At 44.3% G+C, this 20,369-nt stretch overlaps 1 long non-coding RNA gene across 10 annotated transcripts in view; it reads right to left on the bottom strand.

Annotated features, from left to right (window-relative positions):
* Window positions 1–20,369, bottom strand: part of LOC135229524 (uncharacterized) — a 507,916-nt gene that overhangs the window by 381,926 nt on the left and 105,621 nt on the right. For all 10 annotated transcript variants that reach the window (XR_010320217.1, XR_010320213.1, XR_010320210.1 and 7 more), the window contains one exon: window positions 1,095–1,248. This is a non-coding gene — a long non-coding RNA (uncharacterized LOC135229524). The remainder of the gene's footprint in view (window positions 1–1,094; window positions 1,249–20,369) is intronic.

Below are 20,369 nucleotides of genomic sequence, written 5' to 3' on the forward strand. Positions count from 1 at the left end.
TCTCTAGAGAACCCAGCCTAAGATACCAATTAAAAGACAAACATTGGCAGAATGCATAAAAAAATCATTCGATTGCTATCAAGCTGATCTGACTCATGGTGACCCCTCCCCTCATGTGTGTCAGAGTAGTACTGACACACAAGTGTGTCAGTTCAATGGCTAATTTTTCAAAAGTAGATCACCAAGCCTTTCTTCCAAAGTGCCTCTGGGTGGACTCAAACCTCCAACATTTTGGTTAGCAGCTGAATGCATTAACCGTTTGTACCTCCCAAGGACTACAACATGTATCTATGTTTATTTCTGTATTACTTCTCTTTATACTATATACGTACATACACACATACACACACATAGACATCCATGAGTGGTTCATACAGATGCTTTGGACTTCAACTAGCAGGGCTCTATTAATTATTGATAGAAAAGTACTGATACCAGTTATAAATGCGTATTTGTCCATTTCCCCTTTCAGATTTATTAGTTTTTGTATTTTGGAGCCCTGTTGTTAGACACGTACACATTTAGGAGTGTTGTATCTTTTTGGAGAATTGAACCTTTATTATGTTATGTCCCTACTTATTCCCAATAATACTCCTTTTTCTGAAGTATAATTTGTCTGATATTAATACAGCCACTGCAGTAGAACTGGATAATTTTCAACCATTTCAAGAGGTAGCATAAGATCAAGAACTGATGGTATAAAAGGAAGAAATCGAAGCTGCATTGAAGGCATTGGTGAAAAACTATCCTCTCTCCACCATCTTCACTAACTCTGACACCAACTGTCCCTCACACAGCACTCCCTACTTCTCTGCTGGGTTCAATAACTCATTGCAATGGCCACACAGAACTCATAGTCCATATTCACGATTATGGGGTTTATTAGGGAAGTAACAGTTATAGCTCAGGCTCAAAGACACTCAGAATACAGTTCTTCTATCAGGACAGCCTCTTCCCTCCTGTGCTCATAGGCGTGCCTCTGCCTGGCCTTGGGCCGGCCTCTCTCCAAAGGCACTCAGCTTTCCTTCTCCCTGGGCCATCATCTCCTATAGCCAGGTCCCTGTTGCTCGGTCTCTCCTGCCATGGCATCTTACCATCTTCAGGGTTACAGCTTCCTCTCTCTATCTCAGTCTCCTGCTTCTAGGAGCTTCTCAGTGCAGGGATCTCAGGTCCATAATATACGCTCGGCTCTTGGCTGTTCTTCCTTGATGGGAGTTGAATCCTCCTCTTTGCTCTGGAACTGGTTCTCTTTGAAGGGAAAATAAACAATCCCCTTGGTGAGCCACAATTACCCTATCACACAGTCCTGCCCAAGCACCAGGGTGGATGTTATAAGACCATGGCTAGAAAGGCCACACAAAGTAAACAATCACATCACAGTACCTTGGACTCATTTTTCAAGTGAAGTACCAAAAATCCCATACAAACAGATTGGTAAAGAACATAATCAATAGCAAGAACATTTTCATACTTATGTTTTCTGTATTTGGAAGAAATCTATAGCACTATTCTTATTTTGCCAATTCACAGGGATCACAGAGATTAGTGGTAGATGTTGCAGTACCAGAAAACTCTCTGGTGAAACAGTCTGTGAGCAGTCTTACAAACATGGATATTCCACTAGAGTCAAAAGAATGACGTTACATATCATCAAAGAGAACATTTCAAGATCTAGCCTGAAGTACAATGTTGTCACTAATAGGCTAAAATCCATACACTTACAAGGAAGACTAGTTTATACGACTATTCAAATTGATGCACCAACCACTAATGCCAAAGATAAAGAAATTGAAGATTTTAAACAACTTCTGCAGCCTGAAATTGATCAAACATGCAATCAAGATGCATTGATAATTACTGGTGATTAGAATGTTAAAGTTGGAAACAAAGAAGGAAAAGTAGTTGGAAAATACAGCATCGCTGAAATAAATGACGCCAGAAATCTCATGAAAGAATTCTGCAAGACCAGTGACTCATCCACTGCAAATATTTTTTTTCAACAACATAAACGGCAGCTATACGCGTGGACTTTACCAGATGGAATACACAGGAATCAAACTGACTACATCTGTGGAAAGAGAAGATGGGAAACCTCATATCATCAGTCAGAACAAGGCCAGGGATCGATTGTGAAACAGACTGTCAATTGCTCATATGGGAGTTCAAGTTGAAACTGAAGAAAATTAGAATAAGTCAAAAGGGGCCAAAATATGACCTTGAGTATATCTCACCTGTATTTAGAGACCACCTCAAGAACACATTTTACGTGTTGAACACTAACGACTGAAGACCAGACGAGCTGTGGAATGACATCAAGGACATCACACATGAAGAAAGCAAGAGATCCTTTAAAAGACAGGAAAGAAAGAAAAGACCAAAACGGATGTCGGAAGAGACTCTGAACGTTGCTCTTAAATGTCGAGTAGCTAAAGTGAAAGGAAGAAATGATGAAGTTTTGAGTATTGAGACGCCACCAGTGATCCCTCTTACAAAAAAAGACCAGAAAAAACAAGTGAAGCGATTATATTTATGACAAGCTAGGAGCCCTGAACACCAAAGGTAAAGTTAGAAAATGGACTCAGCGGCAGGGGGAGGGAGAGACTATTCAGAAGTGGAGAGGAGTTACTGGACCTGAATAGCCAGGAACCCTCAGGCACCATTCCCTGGAGCGACTGCAGTGGGGCTGGCAGTAGCGTTACAGAGACGCTTCGCTCACGGAAAGACAGCTAGTTGCACAGACCACTCACACCTCCAGAACAAGAGAAGAACAGCACTCTCGGCAAAAGCTAATTACTTGTGTTTATTTTACCACGCCCCCAGCCCCCAAGCCGGCTTCAGTGGCTGTCAACTTCCCTGGGCCTGAGATAGGCCCTGGTACCACTCTGAGCCATTTTTCCATCCTTGAAGAAGGTATAAGTTCGCAACTGGGGGAAAGATAATCTGCCAGCTCAATTAAGCTGGGGAGCTCAGGACAGAAGCAGCTCTTGTTCAGGCACAAACAGTCCATGGGCTTTGAATACCTTTCACCCCAGCACGGACCTCTGTGGGCCCATTTCAGGAGAATAGGCCCTTGTTGCCAGACTGCAACTGTTTCAGGTGGACGGTGGAAAGATGGGTGTTTGATGTTTGACACTGCTTTGCCTATTAAACAGGGTCTTCACCTACCCACATCAGGGGCCTAAGGACTGGTGGCTCCACCCACAATACCTAGCCACCTGTGACAGGGCTCCAAGGATAAGTAGTACCGCCCAGAACTTACAACCAAAAGCATTGGGTGCCCATCGCCCTTCTGCAGAACCCACCCGTGTGCTCTACAGAACAGGGATGCACTTTCCTCACAGACACTCAGAGCACAGCTGTCAGCCCCCTGCCTTGATCAGACTCTGACCCCCTACTGCAGCCAGATACTTCTGCCTACACCAATAACCCCTGCCCCTCTAAGACTGTAGGACAGAGCCTGTACCACACACTTTATGAACAACTACCTGGGCACCTGAGTTGAATCCATACAAGAAAAGTAAATGAACTCCTAGGCTCATATGCCTGGTAACAGTGCTAGCCATCTGGTGATAGTATATTAGAGCTTCAAAGGTGAAAGTAATCAACCTAGTGCACTCAAGCAGCTTATTTGGGTATACCAAAACTAAACAAAGCAAGAAGCTAGGATACAAAAAGCAAGCATAAAATAAACTAATACAATAACTTATAGATGGCTCAGAGACAACAGTCAATATCAAATCACATAAAGAGGCAGACACGGGGGCAGGACCAAGATGGTTGACTAGGTAGAAGATTCCGCTTATCCCTCTTGAAACAAAGACTCGAAAAAACAAGTGAACTGATTACATAAAGGACAATCTACAAACCCTGACCATCAAACACAGAACTAAGGAGTTGACCTGAGTGACGGGGGAGTGAAAAGCCACGCTGCAGCAGGGACCGCTTCCAGAGCCAGTGTCCCACGCCACAGCCTTGAGCCCTCGCGGTTTCCTGGTGTCAGAGTGGTGGGGCTGATTGTGGCTTACTGAGACAGGGAAGAACAGATATAGGCCCAACCCTCAGGACCAACCTCAGAGGGGACCCAGGCAGCACACACAGGCTCCACACAGACGCGGCTGACAGGGAAACGAAAAACTATAGGGAAGCAGCGACTGGTTTTGGAGCCTGGAGTGCAGAGTCCCAGAAAGGAAACCCTGGTGCTGGGCTTTGGACTAAGTGTGGGGGAGCCAATTGTGGATTCCTGAGACGGTGTGAGCATGGACGCAGCCCTAACCCTCTGGGACAGTCTCAGCAGGGATCCAGCCACCACACACGAGCGACACAATGCTCTGGAATCTCAGAAAAAACAGTCCTCACCAAACAACATAAGTAACTTTCTATATTTTGCCAGGCTACTCTCTTCTATATATCTGATTCCACCCCTCATTGCCCCAGCCAGCTTCATTAACATTGGAATTCTCTGTGCCAGAGAGTGAAGTGCACTGCTGGATTTTTTTTCTTCTTTCTTTTCTAACCCATTCTCCTGGCCTGAGAAAAGCAGCATTTAACAATCAAAGAAAAAATCCTTCCCTGACTTCCCTAAACTGAAATAACAATACAGAATCAGCTCCATCCAGGCATTAACAGACCCATAGTCTTTGGCTTTCACCCTACAGGTAACTAGGTGGCTATTACAATGTAAAGGCAATTCTGATAGAGATCTGACCATAATTGTTTTAGCTCAGCAGTGGAAAGGCAAGTTTTGGAGGTCAGATACCTCTCTACCTATTAAACAGAGCCCTCGCTGATCCGCACCAGTGAACTGAGGGCTGAGACTCCACCCACATCACCTAGCCACCTGCTAGAGGGGTCTGAGAATAGTGACGCCTACCCAAGCATTGGGTGCCTAAGATACAGCTGCAAAGCCCACGCACCAGAGTGCTCTAGAGAATAGAGCCACACCTACCTCACTGTCACTTGAAGGAAGGCTGTCAGCATCCTGCCCTCCTCGAAATGTGACCCCATGCCACTAATAGAAACTGGTGCATACAACCATCACCACTACTCCTCTAAGATAATACGTGAGAGCCTACACCACACACTAGGTGACCAGCTATCAGGACACCTGAGCTGATTCTATTCAAGAATAGTGAATGGACTCATACACTTATATACCTGGTAACAGCTCAGGCAAGCTGGTAATAGGACGTAAGTGATTCAAAAGCTACATCAATCACGATACCACAATCTAGTAGCCCATCTGGGTGTATTGTAACAAAACAAAATAAGAAGATAAGACTCAGTGAGCAAATATAAAAGAAAATATTACAATATCTTATAGATGGCTCAGAGACAGCAGTCGACATCAAATCACATGAAGAAGCAGACCATGATTGCTTCTACAAACCCCCAAATCAAAGAATCAAAATCATTCCCAGATGTAGATACATTCCTAGAATTGCCAAATGTAGAATATAAAAAAATTATATACAGAATTCTTCAAGACATCAGGAATGACCTCACAAATGAAATAAGGCAATCTACAGAAAACACCAAGGAATACACGGATAAAGCAGTTAAAGATATCCAAAAGATTATTCAACAACATAGTGAAAAAATTAATAAGCTGTAAGAATCCATAGAGAGACAGCATTCAGAAATCCAAAAGATTAACAATAAAGTCACAGAATCAGACAACTCAATAGGAAGTCACAGGAGCAGAATCGAGGAACTGGAATGAAGAGTGGGGGAGCTGGAGGATAAGACAATTGACACAAATATAGTTGAAGAAAAATCAAATAGAATTTAAAACTATGAAGAAACCCTAAGAATCATGAGGGACTCTATCAAGAGTAATTTGCGTGTGATTGGAGTTCCAGAACAGGGAGGGATAACAGAAAATACAGAGAGAACAGTGGAAGATCTGATGGCAGAAAAATTCCCTGGCATTGTGAAAGATGAAAAGATATCTACCCAAGATGCTCATCGAACCTCATACAAAACAGATCCCAAAAGAAAATCACCAAGACATATCATCAAACCTGCCAAAACCAAAGATAAAGAGAAATTTCAAAAGCACCCAAGGATAAACGAAAAGTTACCTACAAAGGAGAATCAATAAGTTTGCACTACTGGGCAGAAACCATGCAGGCAAGAAGACAATGGGATAACATATATAGAGCACTGAAAGAGGAAAAACTGTCAGCGAACAATCATATATCCAGCAAAATTCTAAAACATGAAGGTGAAATTAAGATATTTACAGATAAACACAAGCTTAGAGAATTTGCAAAAACCAAACCAAAACTGCAAGAATTACTGAAGGAAATTCTTTGGTCAGAAAATCAATAATATCAGATACCAACACAACACAAGGTCACAGAACAAAACATCCTGATATCAACCCAGATAGGGAAATCACAAAAACAAAATAAGATTAATTAAAAAAATTACTCAAAACAGGGAATCATTGATGTGATTATGTAAAAGATTACGATAGTGAAAAAAGAGGGACTAAATACAGGAGGCTTAGAAATTACATATGGAGAGGAAACCAAGGCGATACAGGGCGAAACAACTTAGGTTTTTACTTACTCAAACCAGGGTAAATATTAAGGTAACCACAACAAGGTCTAACAATTCCATACTTCAAAATAAAAACCAAGATAAACATAACGACTCACCAAAATAAATTCAACTACTATAAAAAGGAGGAACACACATTCTACAAAGAAAAACTCAGCACAAAAAAGTAAATGGAAAATGAAATTGTCAAAAACAGGCATCAAAATGACAGCACTAAACTCATACTTATCTATAATTACACTTAATGTAAATGGACTAAATTCACCAATAAAGAGACAGAAAGTTGCAGACTGGATAAAAAAACACGATCAGTCTGTATGCTTCCTAAAAGAGACACGCTTTAGAGTTAAGAGACACAAATAAACCAAAACTGAAAGGATGGATAAAAATATATCAAGCAAACAACAATCAAAAAAGAGCAGGAGAGGCAATATTAATTTCCAACAAAATAGACTTTAAAATTAAATCCACCACAAAGGATAAAGAAGGACACTACATAAAGATTAAAGGGACAATTTACCAGGTACATATAACCGTATTAAATATTTATGCACCCAATGATAGGGCCGCAACATTCATAAAACAAATGTTAACAGAATTAAAAAGTGAGATAGACACCTCCACAATTATAGCAGGAGACTTCAACACAACACTCGGTGAAGGATAGGAAATGCAGTAAGAAGCTCAATAGAGACACGGAAGATCTAAGTGCTACAATTAAACAACTTCACTTCATAGACTTATACAGAACACTCCACCCAACAGCTGCAAACTATAATTTCTTTTCTAGTGCACATGAAACATTCTCTAGAATAGATCACATATTAGGTCATAAAACAAGCCTTTGCAGAACCCAAAACATTGAAATATTATAAAACATCTTCTCTGAACAAAAGACCATAAAAGTAAAAATCAATAACAGAAAAACCAGGGAAAAGAAATCAAATGCTTGGAAACTGCACAATACCCTGCTCAAAAAAGACTGGGTTATGGAAGACCTTAAGGAGGGAATAAAGAAATTCACAGAATTCAACAAGACTGAAAACACTTCCTATGAAAACCTTTGGGACATGGTGAAAGCAGTGCTCAGAGGTCAATTTATATCAATAAAGGCACACATATTAAAGAAGAGCCAAAATGAAAGAACTGTCCCTACAACTTGAACAAACAGAAAGAGAGCAACAAAAGGAACTGTCAGGCACCAAAAGAAAGCAAAAAATAAAAACTACAGCAAAATTAAATGAATTAGAGAATAGAAAAACAATTGAAAGAGTTAACAAGGCCAAAAACTGCTTCTTTGAAAAAATGAACAAAATTGATAAACCATTAGCCAGACTGACTAAAGAAATACAGGAAAACAAACCAATAATCCAAATAAGAAATGGGATGGGCCATATCACAACAGATCCAACTGAAATTAAAACAATCATATCAGATTACTACAAAAAATTGTATTCTAACAAATTTGAAAACCTAGAAAAAATGGATGAATTCCTAGAAACACACTACCTACCTAAACTAACACAAACTGAAGTAGAACAACTAAATAGACCCATAACAAAAAAAGAGATTGAAAAGGTAATCAAAACACTCCCAACAAAAAAAAGCCCTGGCCCTGATGGCTTCACTGCAAAGTTCTACCAAACTTTCAGGGAAGACTTACCACTACTACTGAAGGTATTTCAAAGCATAGAAAAGGACGGAATACTACCTAACTCCTTCTATGAAGCCAGCATAACCCTGATACCAAAACCAGCTAAAGACAACACAAAAAAAGAAAATTACAGACCTATATCCCTCATGAACATAGATGCAAAAATCCTCAACAAAATTCGAGCCAGTAGAATTCAACAACATATCAAAAAAATAATCCACCATCACCAAGTAGGATTTATACCAGGTATGCAAGGTTGGTTCAATATTAGAAAAACAATTAACGTAATCCACCACATAAAAAAAGGACAAGAACCACATAATTTTATCAATTGATACAGAAAAGGCATTTGACAAAGTCCAACACCCACTCATGATAAAAACTCTCAGCAAAATAGGAATAAAAGGAAAATTCCTCAACATAATAAAGGGTATTGATACAAAGCCAATACCCAGCATCATCCTAAATGGAGAGAGCCTGAAAGCATTTCCCTTGAGAACGGGAAACAGACAAGGATCCCCTTTATCACTGCTCTTACTCAGCATTGTGCTAGAGGTCCTAGCCAGAGCAACTGGGCTAGACAAAGAAATAAAGGGCATCCAGATTGGTAAGGAAGAAATAAAATTATCTCTATTTCCAAAGACATTATCTTATACACAGAAAACCCTGAGGAATCCTCAAGAAAACTAATAGAAGGGTTCAGCAAAGTTTCAGATTACAATACAAACACACAAAATCAGTTGGATTCCTCTATATCAACAAAAAGAACATTGAAGAGGAAATCATCAAATGAATACCATTCACAGCAGCCCCCAAGAAGATAAAATACTTAGGAATAAACCTTACCAAAAATGTAAAAGAGCTATACCAAGAAAACTACAAGGTACTACTGCAAAAAAAACAAAAGGGACCTACGTAATTGGAAAAACATATCTTGCTCGTGGATAGGAAGACAACATTGTAAAATTGTCCATTCTATCAAAAGCCATCTATAGATACAATGCACTTCCGATCCAAATTCCAATGACATTTTTTAAACAGATGGAGAAACAAATCACCAACTTCATATGGAAGGGAAAGAAGCCGCGGAAAAGTAAAGCATTACTAAAAAAGAACAAAGTGGGAGGACTCACTCTGCCTGATATTAGAACAAATTATACTGTCACAGTACTCAAAACAGCCTGGTACTGGTACAGCAACAGACACATAGACCGATAGAACAATATTGAGAATCCAGATATAAATCCATCCACATATGAGCAGCTGATATTTGCCAAAGACCCAGTGTCAGTTAATTGGGGAGAAGATAGTCTTTTTAACAAAAGGTGCTGGCGTAACTGTATAGCCACCTCCAAAAAATGAAACAGGACCCCTACCACACACCATGCAAAAAACTAACTCCAAATGGATCAAAGACCCAAACATAAAATCTAAAACGATAAAGATCATGGAAGAAAAAATAGGGACAACATTAGGAGACCTAATACATGGCATAAACAGAATACAAAACATTACCAAAAATGATGAAGAGAAACCAGATAACTGGGAGCTCCTAAAAATCAAACACCTATGCTCATCTAAAGACTTCACCAAAAGAGTAAAAAGACCACCCACAGACTGGGAAAAAGTTTTCAGCTAAGACATCTCCACCCGGTGCCTGATCTCTAAAACCTACATGACTCTGCTAAAACTCAACCACAAAAAGACAAACACCCCAATTAAAAAATGGGCAAAGGATATGAACAGACACTTCACTAAAGAAGACATTCAGGCAGCTAACAGATACATAAGGAAATGCTCTCGATCATTAGCCATTAGAGAAATGCAAATCAAAACTACAATGAGATTCCATCTCACTCCAACAAGGCTGGCATTAATCCAAAACACACAAAAAAATAAATGTTGGAGAGGCTGTGGAGAGACCGGAACACTTATACTCTGCTGGTGGGAATGTAAAATGGTATACAACCACTTTGGAAATCAATTTGGTGCTTCCTTAAAAAGCTAGAAATAGAACTACCATACAACCCAGCAATCCCACTCCTCGGAATATATCCTACAGAAATAAGAGCTTTTACACAAATAGATACATGCACTTCCACGTTTATTGCAGCACTGTTTACAATAGCAAAAAGATGGAACCAACCAAGGTGCCCATCAATGGATGAATGGATAAATAAATTATGCTATATTCACACAATGGAATACTGCACATCAACAAAGAACAGTGACGAATCTGTGAAACACTTCATAACATGGAGAAACCTGGAAGGCATTATGCTGAGTGAAATTAGTAGCAAAAGGTCAAATATTGTATAAGACCACTATTATAAGATCTTGAGAAATAGTTTAAACTGAGAAGAACATATTCCTTTGTTGTTATGAGGGGGGGAGGCAGGGAGGGTAGGAGAGGGGTATTTACTAAAGAGATAGACAAGAACTACTTTCGGTGAATGGAAGAACAACACTCAACACAGTGGAGGTCAGCACAACTGGACTAAACCAAAGCAAAGAAGTTTCCTGAATAAACTGAATGCTTCGAAGGTCAGCAAAGCAGGGGCAGAGGTTTGGGGACCATGGTTTTAGGGGACATCTAAGTCAACTGGCATAATAAAATCTATTAAGAAAACATTCTGCATCCCACTTTGAAGAGTGGCATCTTAAATGCTAGCAAGCAGCCATCTCAGATGCATCAATGATTCTCAGCCCACCTGGATCAAGGGAGAATGGAGAACACCAAGAACATAAGATAATAACGAGCCCAAGAGACAGAAAGGACTACATGAACTAGAGATTACATCATCCTGAGATCAGAAGAACTAGACAGTGCCGGGCCACAACCAATGACTGCCCTGACGGGGAACATAACAGAGATCCCTTGAGGGAGCAGAACAGTGGGATGCAGACCCCAAATTCTCATAAAAAGACCAGACTTAATGGTCTGACTGAGACTGGAAGGACCCCAGTGATCATGGCCCCCACACCTTCCGTTTACCCACTACGGGAACCATCCCCAAAGCCAGTTCATCAGACATGGGTTGGACTAGACAATGGGTTGGAGAGGGATGCTGGTGAGGCGTGAGCTACTTGGTTTGGGTGGACACTTGAGACTATGTTGGCATCTCCTGCCTGGAAGGGAGATGGGTGGGTAGAGGGGCTTAGAAACTGGCAAAATGGTCACGGAAAGAAAGAGTGGAAGGAGGGAGTGGGCTGTCCCATTGGGGGGAAAGTAATTGGGAATATGTAACAAGTTGTGTATAAGTTTTTATGTGAGAGACTGCCTTGATTTGTAAACTTTCACTTAAAACACAATAAAAATTATTAAAATAAAAAAAAAAGAAGCTGACCCATGATTGCTTCAACAAGCTCTCAGAACTAAGACTCAAGGAATCTTCTCGATGAAGGTGCAATCCTGGAATTACCAGATACAGAATACAAAAGATTAATATACAGAACTCTCAAAGATATCAGGAAGGAAATGAGGCAAAATACAGAACAAGCCAAGGAACACAAAGATAAAGCAGCTGAAGAAATTAAAAAGGTTACTCAAGCACATAATTAAAAATTTAATAAGCTGCAAGAAACCATAGAGAGACTGCAATCAGAAATTCAGAAGATTAACAATAAAATTACAGAGTTAGAAAACTCGATAGAAAGTAAGAAGAGCACAACTGAAGAACTGGAAGGCAGAATTACTGAGATAGAAGATAAAACTCTTGGGACCAATATATTTGAAAAGAAACCAGATAAAAGAATTTTAAATGAAGAAATCCAAAGAATCATGTGGGACTTTATCAAGAGAAATAACTATGAGTGATTGCAGTACCAGAACAGGGAGGGCTAACAGAAAATACACAGGGAACTGTTGAAGATTTGTTGGCAGAAAACTTCCCTGATATCATGAAAGATGCTCATCAAATTCCACATAAGGTGATCTCAAAAGAAAGTGACCGAGACATATAATAATCAAACTTGCCAAAATCAAACATAAAGAGAATTTTAAGAGAGGCTAGGGATAAAGGAAGTCACCAAAAAAGGAGAGTAAATAATGATAAACTTGGACTACTCAGCAGAAATCATGGAGGCAAGAAGGCAATGGGATGACTTATACAAAATATTGAAGGAAAAAAATTGCCAACCAGGAATCAAACCATAACCCTGGCCCTCTGGCCTTAGCCCTCTAACTCTAGCCCCTAAGCCCTAAGTCCCAAAGCCCCTAAGACCCTAAGCCCTTAGGTCCTAACCCCAAGGCCCTAAACTCTAACCCTAACCCAAACTCTAACCCCTATACCCTAAACCCTAACACCTAACCCCTAACCACCCTAACCTTAACGACCCTAACCCTAACCCTAACACTCGAACCCTAACCCTCTAACGCTAACCTGAAACCCTAACCCTCTAACTCTAACCCTCTAACCCTAGCCCTCTAATCCTAGCCCTAAACCTAACCCCAACCCCCAAACCCAACGCCAAACCCTAAACCTCAAATCCCTAGCCCTAAACCTAAGAATGAGTCTAAGCCTAACCCTATCACTTAACCCTAAACTGTAAACCCTAACACTTAAAACCCTAACACCCTTACCCCTAACACATTCAACCCTAACACCCTAAATGCCAAAACCCTAAACACTAACACCCTTAACCCTAACCCCTAAACCCTAAACTTAAACGCTAAACCATCTAACCCTCTAACCCTAATACCCTAACACTAAACCCTAAACCCTAACCCCAGCCCCCAGCCCTAACCCTCACTCTAAGCCTTAAACCCTAAACCTTAAGTCCTAAACCCTAGGCTCTAAGCCCTAAGCCCTAAACCCTAAGTCCTGAAACCCTAAACTCTAAGCCTTAAGCCCTAAACATAACCCTCTAACCCTAAACCCTAAAACCTTACCCCAGACCCATCCCACACCCCTAAACCTGAACCCCTAAACCCTAGCCCTAACCCCTAACCCTAAACCTCTAAACCATACCCCTAATCTTCTAACCCTAAACCTCCAACCCTAACCCTCTAACCCTAACTCTCTAACCCTAACCACAACACCAACCCCAACCTCTGAACTCTGAAACCCTAACCCCCTAACCCTAAGCCTCTGAACCCTAAGCCTAAACCCTCTAACCCTAAACCCTAACCTTCACCCCCTCACACCCTCACCTTCTCACTCCCTCACTCTATAATCTTCTCAACCTCTAACCCCCTCACCCTCTAACCCCTCACCCTCTAACTCCCTCAATCTCTAACCCCCAAACCTCTAACACCCACCCTCTTACCCCAAACCACATATCCCAAACAAACCCAACACCAACCCCAACCCTAAACCTAAATCCTGACCCCTAAAACCTAACCCAAACCCTACCGACTAAACCCCAAAACCCTAAACCCCCAAAACTGTAAACCCCAAACTGCAACCCCTAACACCTAACCTGTAAATCCAAACTCTAACCTCAAACCCTAAACCTAACCCTAACACCTAACCCCAACCGAAAAACCCTAACCCAAACCCTAACAACCCTAACCCTAACATCCCTAACCCCAAAACCCTAACCCCAACCCCTAACCCCAAACCCTAACAACCAGAACTCTAACAACCCTAACCCTAACATCCCGAACCTCAAACCCTAACCCTTTTTGTTAGCAGCCGTAGCACTTAACCACTAGCCACCAGGGTTTCCATGAGCAGTCACAGGAATAGACATATGCACACCCGTGTTCACTGCGACATTATTCACAGTAGCAAAAAGATGGAAACAACCTAAGTGCTCATCCACGGAGGAATGGATAAACAAACTACGGTACATACACACAGTGGAACACTACACGACAACGAAGACCAATGATGAATCTCTGAAACATCTCACACCATGGATGAATCTGGAGCGCATCATGCTGACTAAGTCAATCACAAAACGACATATACACTAAGAGACCACTATCATAAAAACTCATGAAAACATTTACACACAGAAACAATCCTTGATGTTCACCAGGCAGACGGAGAGTGGGTAGAGAAAAGCTAACTAAACAATAACCAAAAAAAACAAACCACCGCCGTCGAGTCGATTCCAGCTCATAGAGACCCTATAGGACAGATTAGAACTGCCCCATAGAGTTTCCAAGGAGCGCCTGGTGGATTCGAACTGCAGACCTTTGGTTAGCACCGGTGGGTCTTAACCACTATGCCATCAGGGTTTCCAACCAAACGACAGATATGTGGTAACTCTGGTGAAGGAAGAGACGGTACACAAGACTGGGAATCAACCTCAGCCTCACTCTAACCCTAACCATAACCCTAAACCACTTGTGCCCTAGCCTAGTAACCCCAGCCCTAACCCCGACCCCAGCCACCTAAAACCTATACCCCTAAACCTAACTCCCAAACCTCTAACCCCCCAACCTGAACCCCTAACACCAAACCCTAACCCCTAACCCTAATCCTCTAACCCTTCTGCATCTCTGGGCCTCTCGACTCTCCGTCTATTTCCTCCCTCCAAATCCTACTAACACTCAGTGGAATTTTGAAGTTTCAGCTGTGCTTTGCTTCTTGTTGTCTCCACCGGTCCCATCAAGGCACTGCATCATTTCTTTGCTCTGCTTCACTATTGAGTTCCAAAACCATGGCTTAGAATCACCTGACACTGAACCTCAGCGATTGGGGGCAAGGCCGCGAGAGGGCGTGCGCACCGCCGGTTCTGTTCTGCCCACCAGACCCTCCGAGCATGGGAACCTCCTGGACCTAAGACAGGACGAACTGGGTACCGCTCCAGTGGCGACAGCAGAAGCTTTTCTTCCCGAGGGACCCAACGCCCCAGGACGCTCTCTCAATACTCCCATTAATGCTGATTATCCTAACCCACTCCGTCTGCGAGACCTAGTGGGTCCTCGACCAGGCCCAGCCTTCACGACCCGCACCCCCCTGCCGTGGTCATGTACAGGAACCTGCAGGGCCGCGCCCTCCCCGCCCAAGCTCTGCCCCTCCACACCCTGATGCCCTGCAGGCCTCTACTAGGTCCCCGCCCAGGGGAGAGCTGTCGCCCCGCACGGGGAGGGGGGTGGGCCACGAGGAAACATTCGGAAACCACCCCCCAGGCACGAAGCCGACTGCCCGTATTGAGACCGTGTGAGCAGGGCTGCCCCGCCGACTGGAGCCTGCAGGGAGGGCATCACTCACGTTTGTCAGCTTCTCACCGCCCTCTAGGCTCAGTGTCCCAGAGCAGCCGACCCCCCCCGGGGGGGGGGCGGTCAGTCCGCAGGGGCTGGAAGATCGGGTTGGTGCCCATGGCTGGAGCGCTTAAAACCCTTACAAGCCCTCATAAACCGTCAGCTCCAGACCTTCAAATGTCAGCCCGAGAGACACCTAATCTCCAACCTAAAAAAAAAAACCACACCTGTTGCCATCGAGTCAATTCTGACTCATAGCGACCCTATAGGACAGAGTAGAACTGCCCCACAGAGTTTCCAAGGAGCGCCTGGTGGATTCAAACTGCCAACCTTTTGGCTAGCAGCCTTAGCACTTAACCACTACGCCACCAGGGTAACCCACTGAACCCACTGCCACCAGGGTAGAGGCTCCAAATCCCACCAGTTTGAGGAACCCTCATATCCCCTCAGCACCAGAGACCGCGTCCACAGCTACCGCTACACAGCGCCGCACAAACGTTTAAGTTAACAAACAACATGGTTGCTCAGGACCCCTTCCTGCTACCCCCACCCCCGCCACCCAGAGGGGGAGCGGGACCCGGCACCCACACTGTTAACACACACTGAATCGCTGCTGCTTCCACAAGGAGTAGGATCCCCGCACTGCTCCACAGATTCCCAGGACCCCTTCCTTTCCAGGTGGGGCTGGGGCCGCGCCGACGCCCCAGCCCCGAGAGTAGACCAGCCGGGCGCGGGCGCGGGGTACCTCAGCCTCACAGGCACAGCGCCCAAAACAGTAAGGGGCAGTGGGGCCTTGGGCGGGGGATCGCTCTCTCCCCGCCCCTGGCACCCTACGGAGTCTGGTGGGGGTGGGACGACGAACGGGGGCGAATGCCCCGTCCTCAGTCTGGAGTCTCACCCCCCCGGGCGAACTCTGGGCCTTCGTTTCCCCCCCCCCGGCACAGGGAGCAGGTGGGGGGCGGGGGGGCAGGCGCCCATCCCCCAGCTTGGCCCGCAAACCCGCCCCGGGCAGAGGAGGGACCTGGGCGCAGCCCTGGACACGGCCTTTCTCCCCAAGCCCTTCAAGCCTCCAGGCCCGAGGGCACTCCGCAGCTGGATCCCGCGGCTGGACCCCCCCCCGCCACAAATCCATGGGGATGAAATTTCGCAGACCAGCTGCGTCTCCCGGGCCAGAGGCTCCCTCTCGCAGCCCTTAGAGTGGCTGCGTCCGCCTGGCCCCGAGCCGCGTCCGCCCCTGGGGATCACTCGAGACGGGGTACGCCGGAGGGGGCGATGCCAGCTGCTAACCCAACGTCCGGACTCTCCAACCTCTGGAGCCCACGGGCTGCTGGGACTGGAAACCGCCCTCCTGGCACCTTCCCTCCACACCTTCGAGGGGCCGGGCTTGTTCAGTCTGGGAGCGGGTCCCTCCACCCAGCTGCCGGAGTTTCATACCTTTCAGAAAACACGGCACGGAAAGCAGCACGAACACCACCCTCTCTAAGAAGCGCCATCGGCCCGGGCCCCTCACCACCCGTCCCAGGGCTTCCGGGAGTAACTGGCTGGACGGCGAGGAACATGGCTGCCGGCCCCGCCCAGCGGCCCGGGTGTGGGGCGGGCGTGGGGGGGTTGGGCCTCCAGAGGGGACGGTGGGGTCTAGAAGCAAGGACAACGCCAAGGTGTGAGGGATGAGGAGACAGGAGACGTCAGGAGAGGGCCCTCTCGCGCGCAGAGTTAAGTATTGGAGGTGCAAAGGTTAAGTGCTTCGCTAACTGAAAAGTGGGCCGTTGGAACCCACCAGCTCAGGGGTTGAAAAGATCTGGAGATGGGCTCCCATAAAGATTCTAACCAAACAAAATCCCAAACCAGTTGCTGTTGTATCATTTCTGACTCAGAGTAGAACTGCCCCACAGGGTTTCTGAGGCTATAAGTCTTTACAGAAGCAGACTGCCATGTCTTTCTGCAAAGAACCAACTGGTGGATTCGAACTGTCCACCCTTTGGTTAGCAGCCGAGCTCTTAACCACGGGTGCCACCAGGGCTGCGCCATAAAGACTGCAACCTAGGAAACCTTGTGAGGCAGTTCTAAGTTGTCATACAGGGTTGATATGAGTCAGAATCTCTTGATGGCACACAACCATGATTGTACTAAGAAAAATTCCTCCAGGTATCTGTCTACATGACCCCTGAAGCACACATGCATGCACGCTATCAAAGCAGTGCGGCCAAAGACAGGAAATTGGGATAGAGACATTATAGACTGCACACTGAAGTGATTTCTGAGGGGCATGCAGCTCAAGCGGAGGAGGTAGCATACAACTAAATGCCCTTCTACTTCTATTGTTCAATGGACTTGAGAAAGAATGTGTCCCAGGAGTTAACTGTAGCCCAGGAGAACTTGAAGACAGCAAATACAGAGGACCAGTCAGGATGCTTCTGCAGTGGTCAGGGTGAGGAGTGACGGTGGTAGTGCAGGTGGGAACAGTGGGCAGGCTTGAGGTGTACTTTGGAGCTTGAGCTGCCAAGAATTGCTGGTGGATCAGATGTATGGGATGAGGGGAATGGAGAATCAAAGGAGACTTCTAGAATTCAGGCTACCATGACAGCATGGTCACCAGAGGCATCCTCTACCACGTGGAAAACCATGGAGGAACAAACTTGAGAAACTGAGCAAAAGATTTTTTCTAGACATGTTAGATTTCGATGTCTGAGTTCGTCCAAGTGTGGAGAACAGTTCCCAGCTGTGGATACCACTCTGAGGTAGAGTAGTTTTCTGGGTTCTAAGAATTTGGAGATCATCAGCCTATAGCTGATTTGAAAGCCACTGGTGGTGCGATGATTATGCACTTGGGTGCTACCAAAAGGTCTGCAGTTTGAATCTACCAGTCGCTCCTTGGAAACCCTGTGGGGAAGCTCTACTCTGTCCTATAGGGTCCCTATGAGTCAGAATCCACTCGACAGCGACTTTTTTGTTTTGTTTTAATACTAAGCTCAGAAAAGTTGTGTGTCAGGGTTGTATTTTTTCACAATACTTATTCAAGCAGTTCGAATCTACCAGCCACTCCTTGGAAACCCTATGGGTCAATTCTACTCTGTCCTTTAGGGTCGCTATGAGATAGAATTGACCCAACAGCAAAGGACTTAGAACTTGGACTTAGAGGAGCCCTTTCTTTGTCAAAGCTGAAAGTTTTACTTCATACATTTTAAAAACTGCCATGTCTCGTGCTACACGGCTACCCTTACAGGAGCATTTTTGGTGCTAACTTGACTTGTTCTTGGTGAAGGGCTCTGTATTCATTTTCTAGGGCTGCCGTAGTAAATTACCAAAAACTCAGTGTCTTTAAAAAAACATATAATCCATACAGTCCAAGAAGCTGGACTCTATGAAGAAGAAGGGGCACCAGGATTGGAGGAAGACTCATTAACAGCCTAGACATGCAGATGACACAACCTTGCTTACTGAAAGTGAAGAGGACTTGAAGCACTTACTGATGAGGATCAAAGACTTCAGCCTTCAGTATGGATTACACTTCAACATAAAGAAAACAAAAATCCTCACAACTGGAACAATAAAAAAATCACAATAAAGAGAGAAAATACTGAAGTCGTCAAGGATTTCATCTTACTTGGATCCACAATCACCACCCATGGAAGCACACTTCGAGAAATCAAATGACATATTTTATTGGGCAAATCTGCTACAAAAGACCTCTTTAAAGTGTTAAAAATCAAAGATGTCACTTTGAGGACTAAGGTGTGCCTGAACCAAGCCATGGTATTTTCAATCGCCTCATATGCAGCTAGAGCTGGACAATGAATAAGGAAGACAAAAGAACTGAAACTTGAATTATGTTGTTGGTGAAGAATAATGAATATGCCATGGACTGCTAGAAGAATGAACACACCTGTCTTGGAAGAAGTACAGCCAGAATGCTCCTTAGAAAGGTAGGTAGCAAGACTTGGTCTCACGTACTCTGGACATATTATCAGGAGGGATCAGTCCCTGGAAAAAGACATCATGCTTGGTAAAACAGAGGGTCAGTGAAAAAGACAAAGATCCTCAATGAGACAGATTGAGACAGTGGCTGCAACAGTGGGCTCAAACATTGCGATGAGAAAGGCCCAGGGCTGGGCACTGTTTCGTTCTGTTGTACATAGGGTCACTATGAGTTGGAACTGACTCAACAGCACCTAACAACAACATCATAAACTCACTGGATCTCCTGGGGATAGAATGTCATATTCACTGTAGAGTAGATTGTTTGTTTGTTTGTTTACCATATTTACTAATACTATGATTTACGCTTGATAACTTCCACAATCTGTTGGATCGCTTTTCTTTGGAATGGACACAAACGTGCATCTCTTGCAGGCTGTTGGCCAGGTAGCTAGCTTCCAAATTTCTTTGCATAGTTCAGTGGGCATGTACAGGGCTGCATCTGTTTGTTGAAACAACTCAGTGGGTATTCTGTCAGCTCCTGGAGCCTTGTTTTTCGCCAGTGCCTTCAGTGTAGCTTGGACTTCTTGCTTCACTACTACCAGTTCTTCATCATATGCCACCTCATGAAACGACTGAAAGTCGACCATTTCTTTTGGTACTGTGACTCTGTGTATTCTTTCCATCTTTTGTGTGTGTGTGCTTTAAGTGAAACTTTACAAATCAAGTCAGTCTCTCATACAAAAATTTGTGTACAGCTTGTTATGTACTCCTAGTTCCTCTCCCACTAATGAGACAGCACACTCCTTCTCTCAGCCCTGTATTCCCCGTATCCATTCAGACACTTTCTGTCCCCCTCTGCCTTCTCACCTCCCCTCCAAACGGGAGCTGCCCACATAGTCTCATGTGTCCACTTGAGACCAGAAGGTCACTCTTCACCACTATCATATTGTATCCTATAATCCAGTCCAATCCCTGTCTGAAGAGTTGGCTTTGGAAATGGTTCCAGTCGTGGGCCAACAGAAGGTCTGGGGACTGTGACCTCCAGGGTTCCTCTAGTCTCAGTCAGATCATTAAGTC

Source organism: Loxodonta africana, unplaced genomic scaffold (assembly GCF_030014295.1).
Source record: "Loxodonta africana isolate mLoxAfr1 unplaced genomic scaffold, mLoxAfr1.hap2 scaffold_34, whole genome shotgun sequence".
Classification (NCBI taxonomy): Eukaryota; Metazoa; Chordata; class Mammalia; order Proboscidea; family Elephantidae; genus Loxodonta; species Loxodonta africana.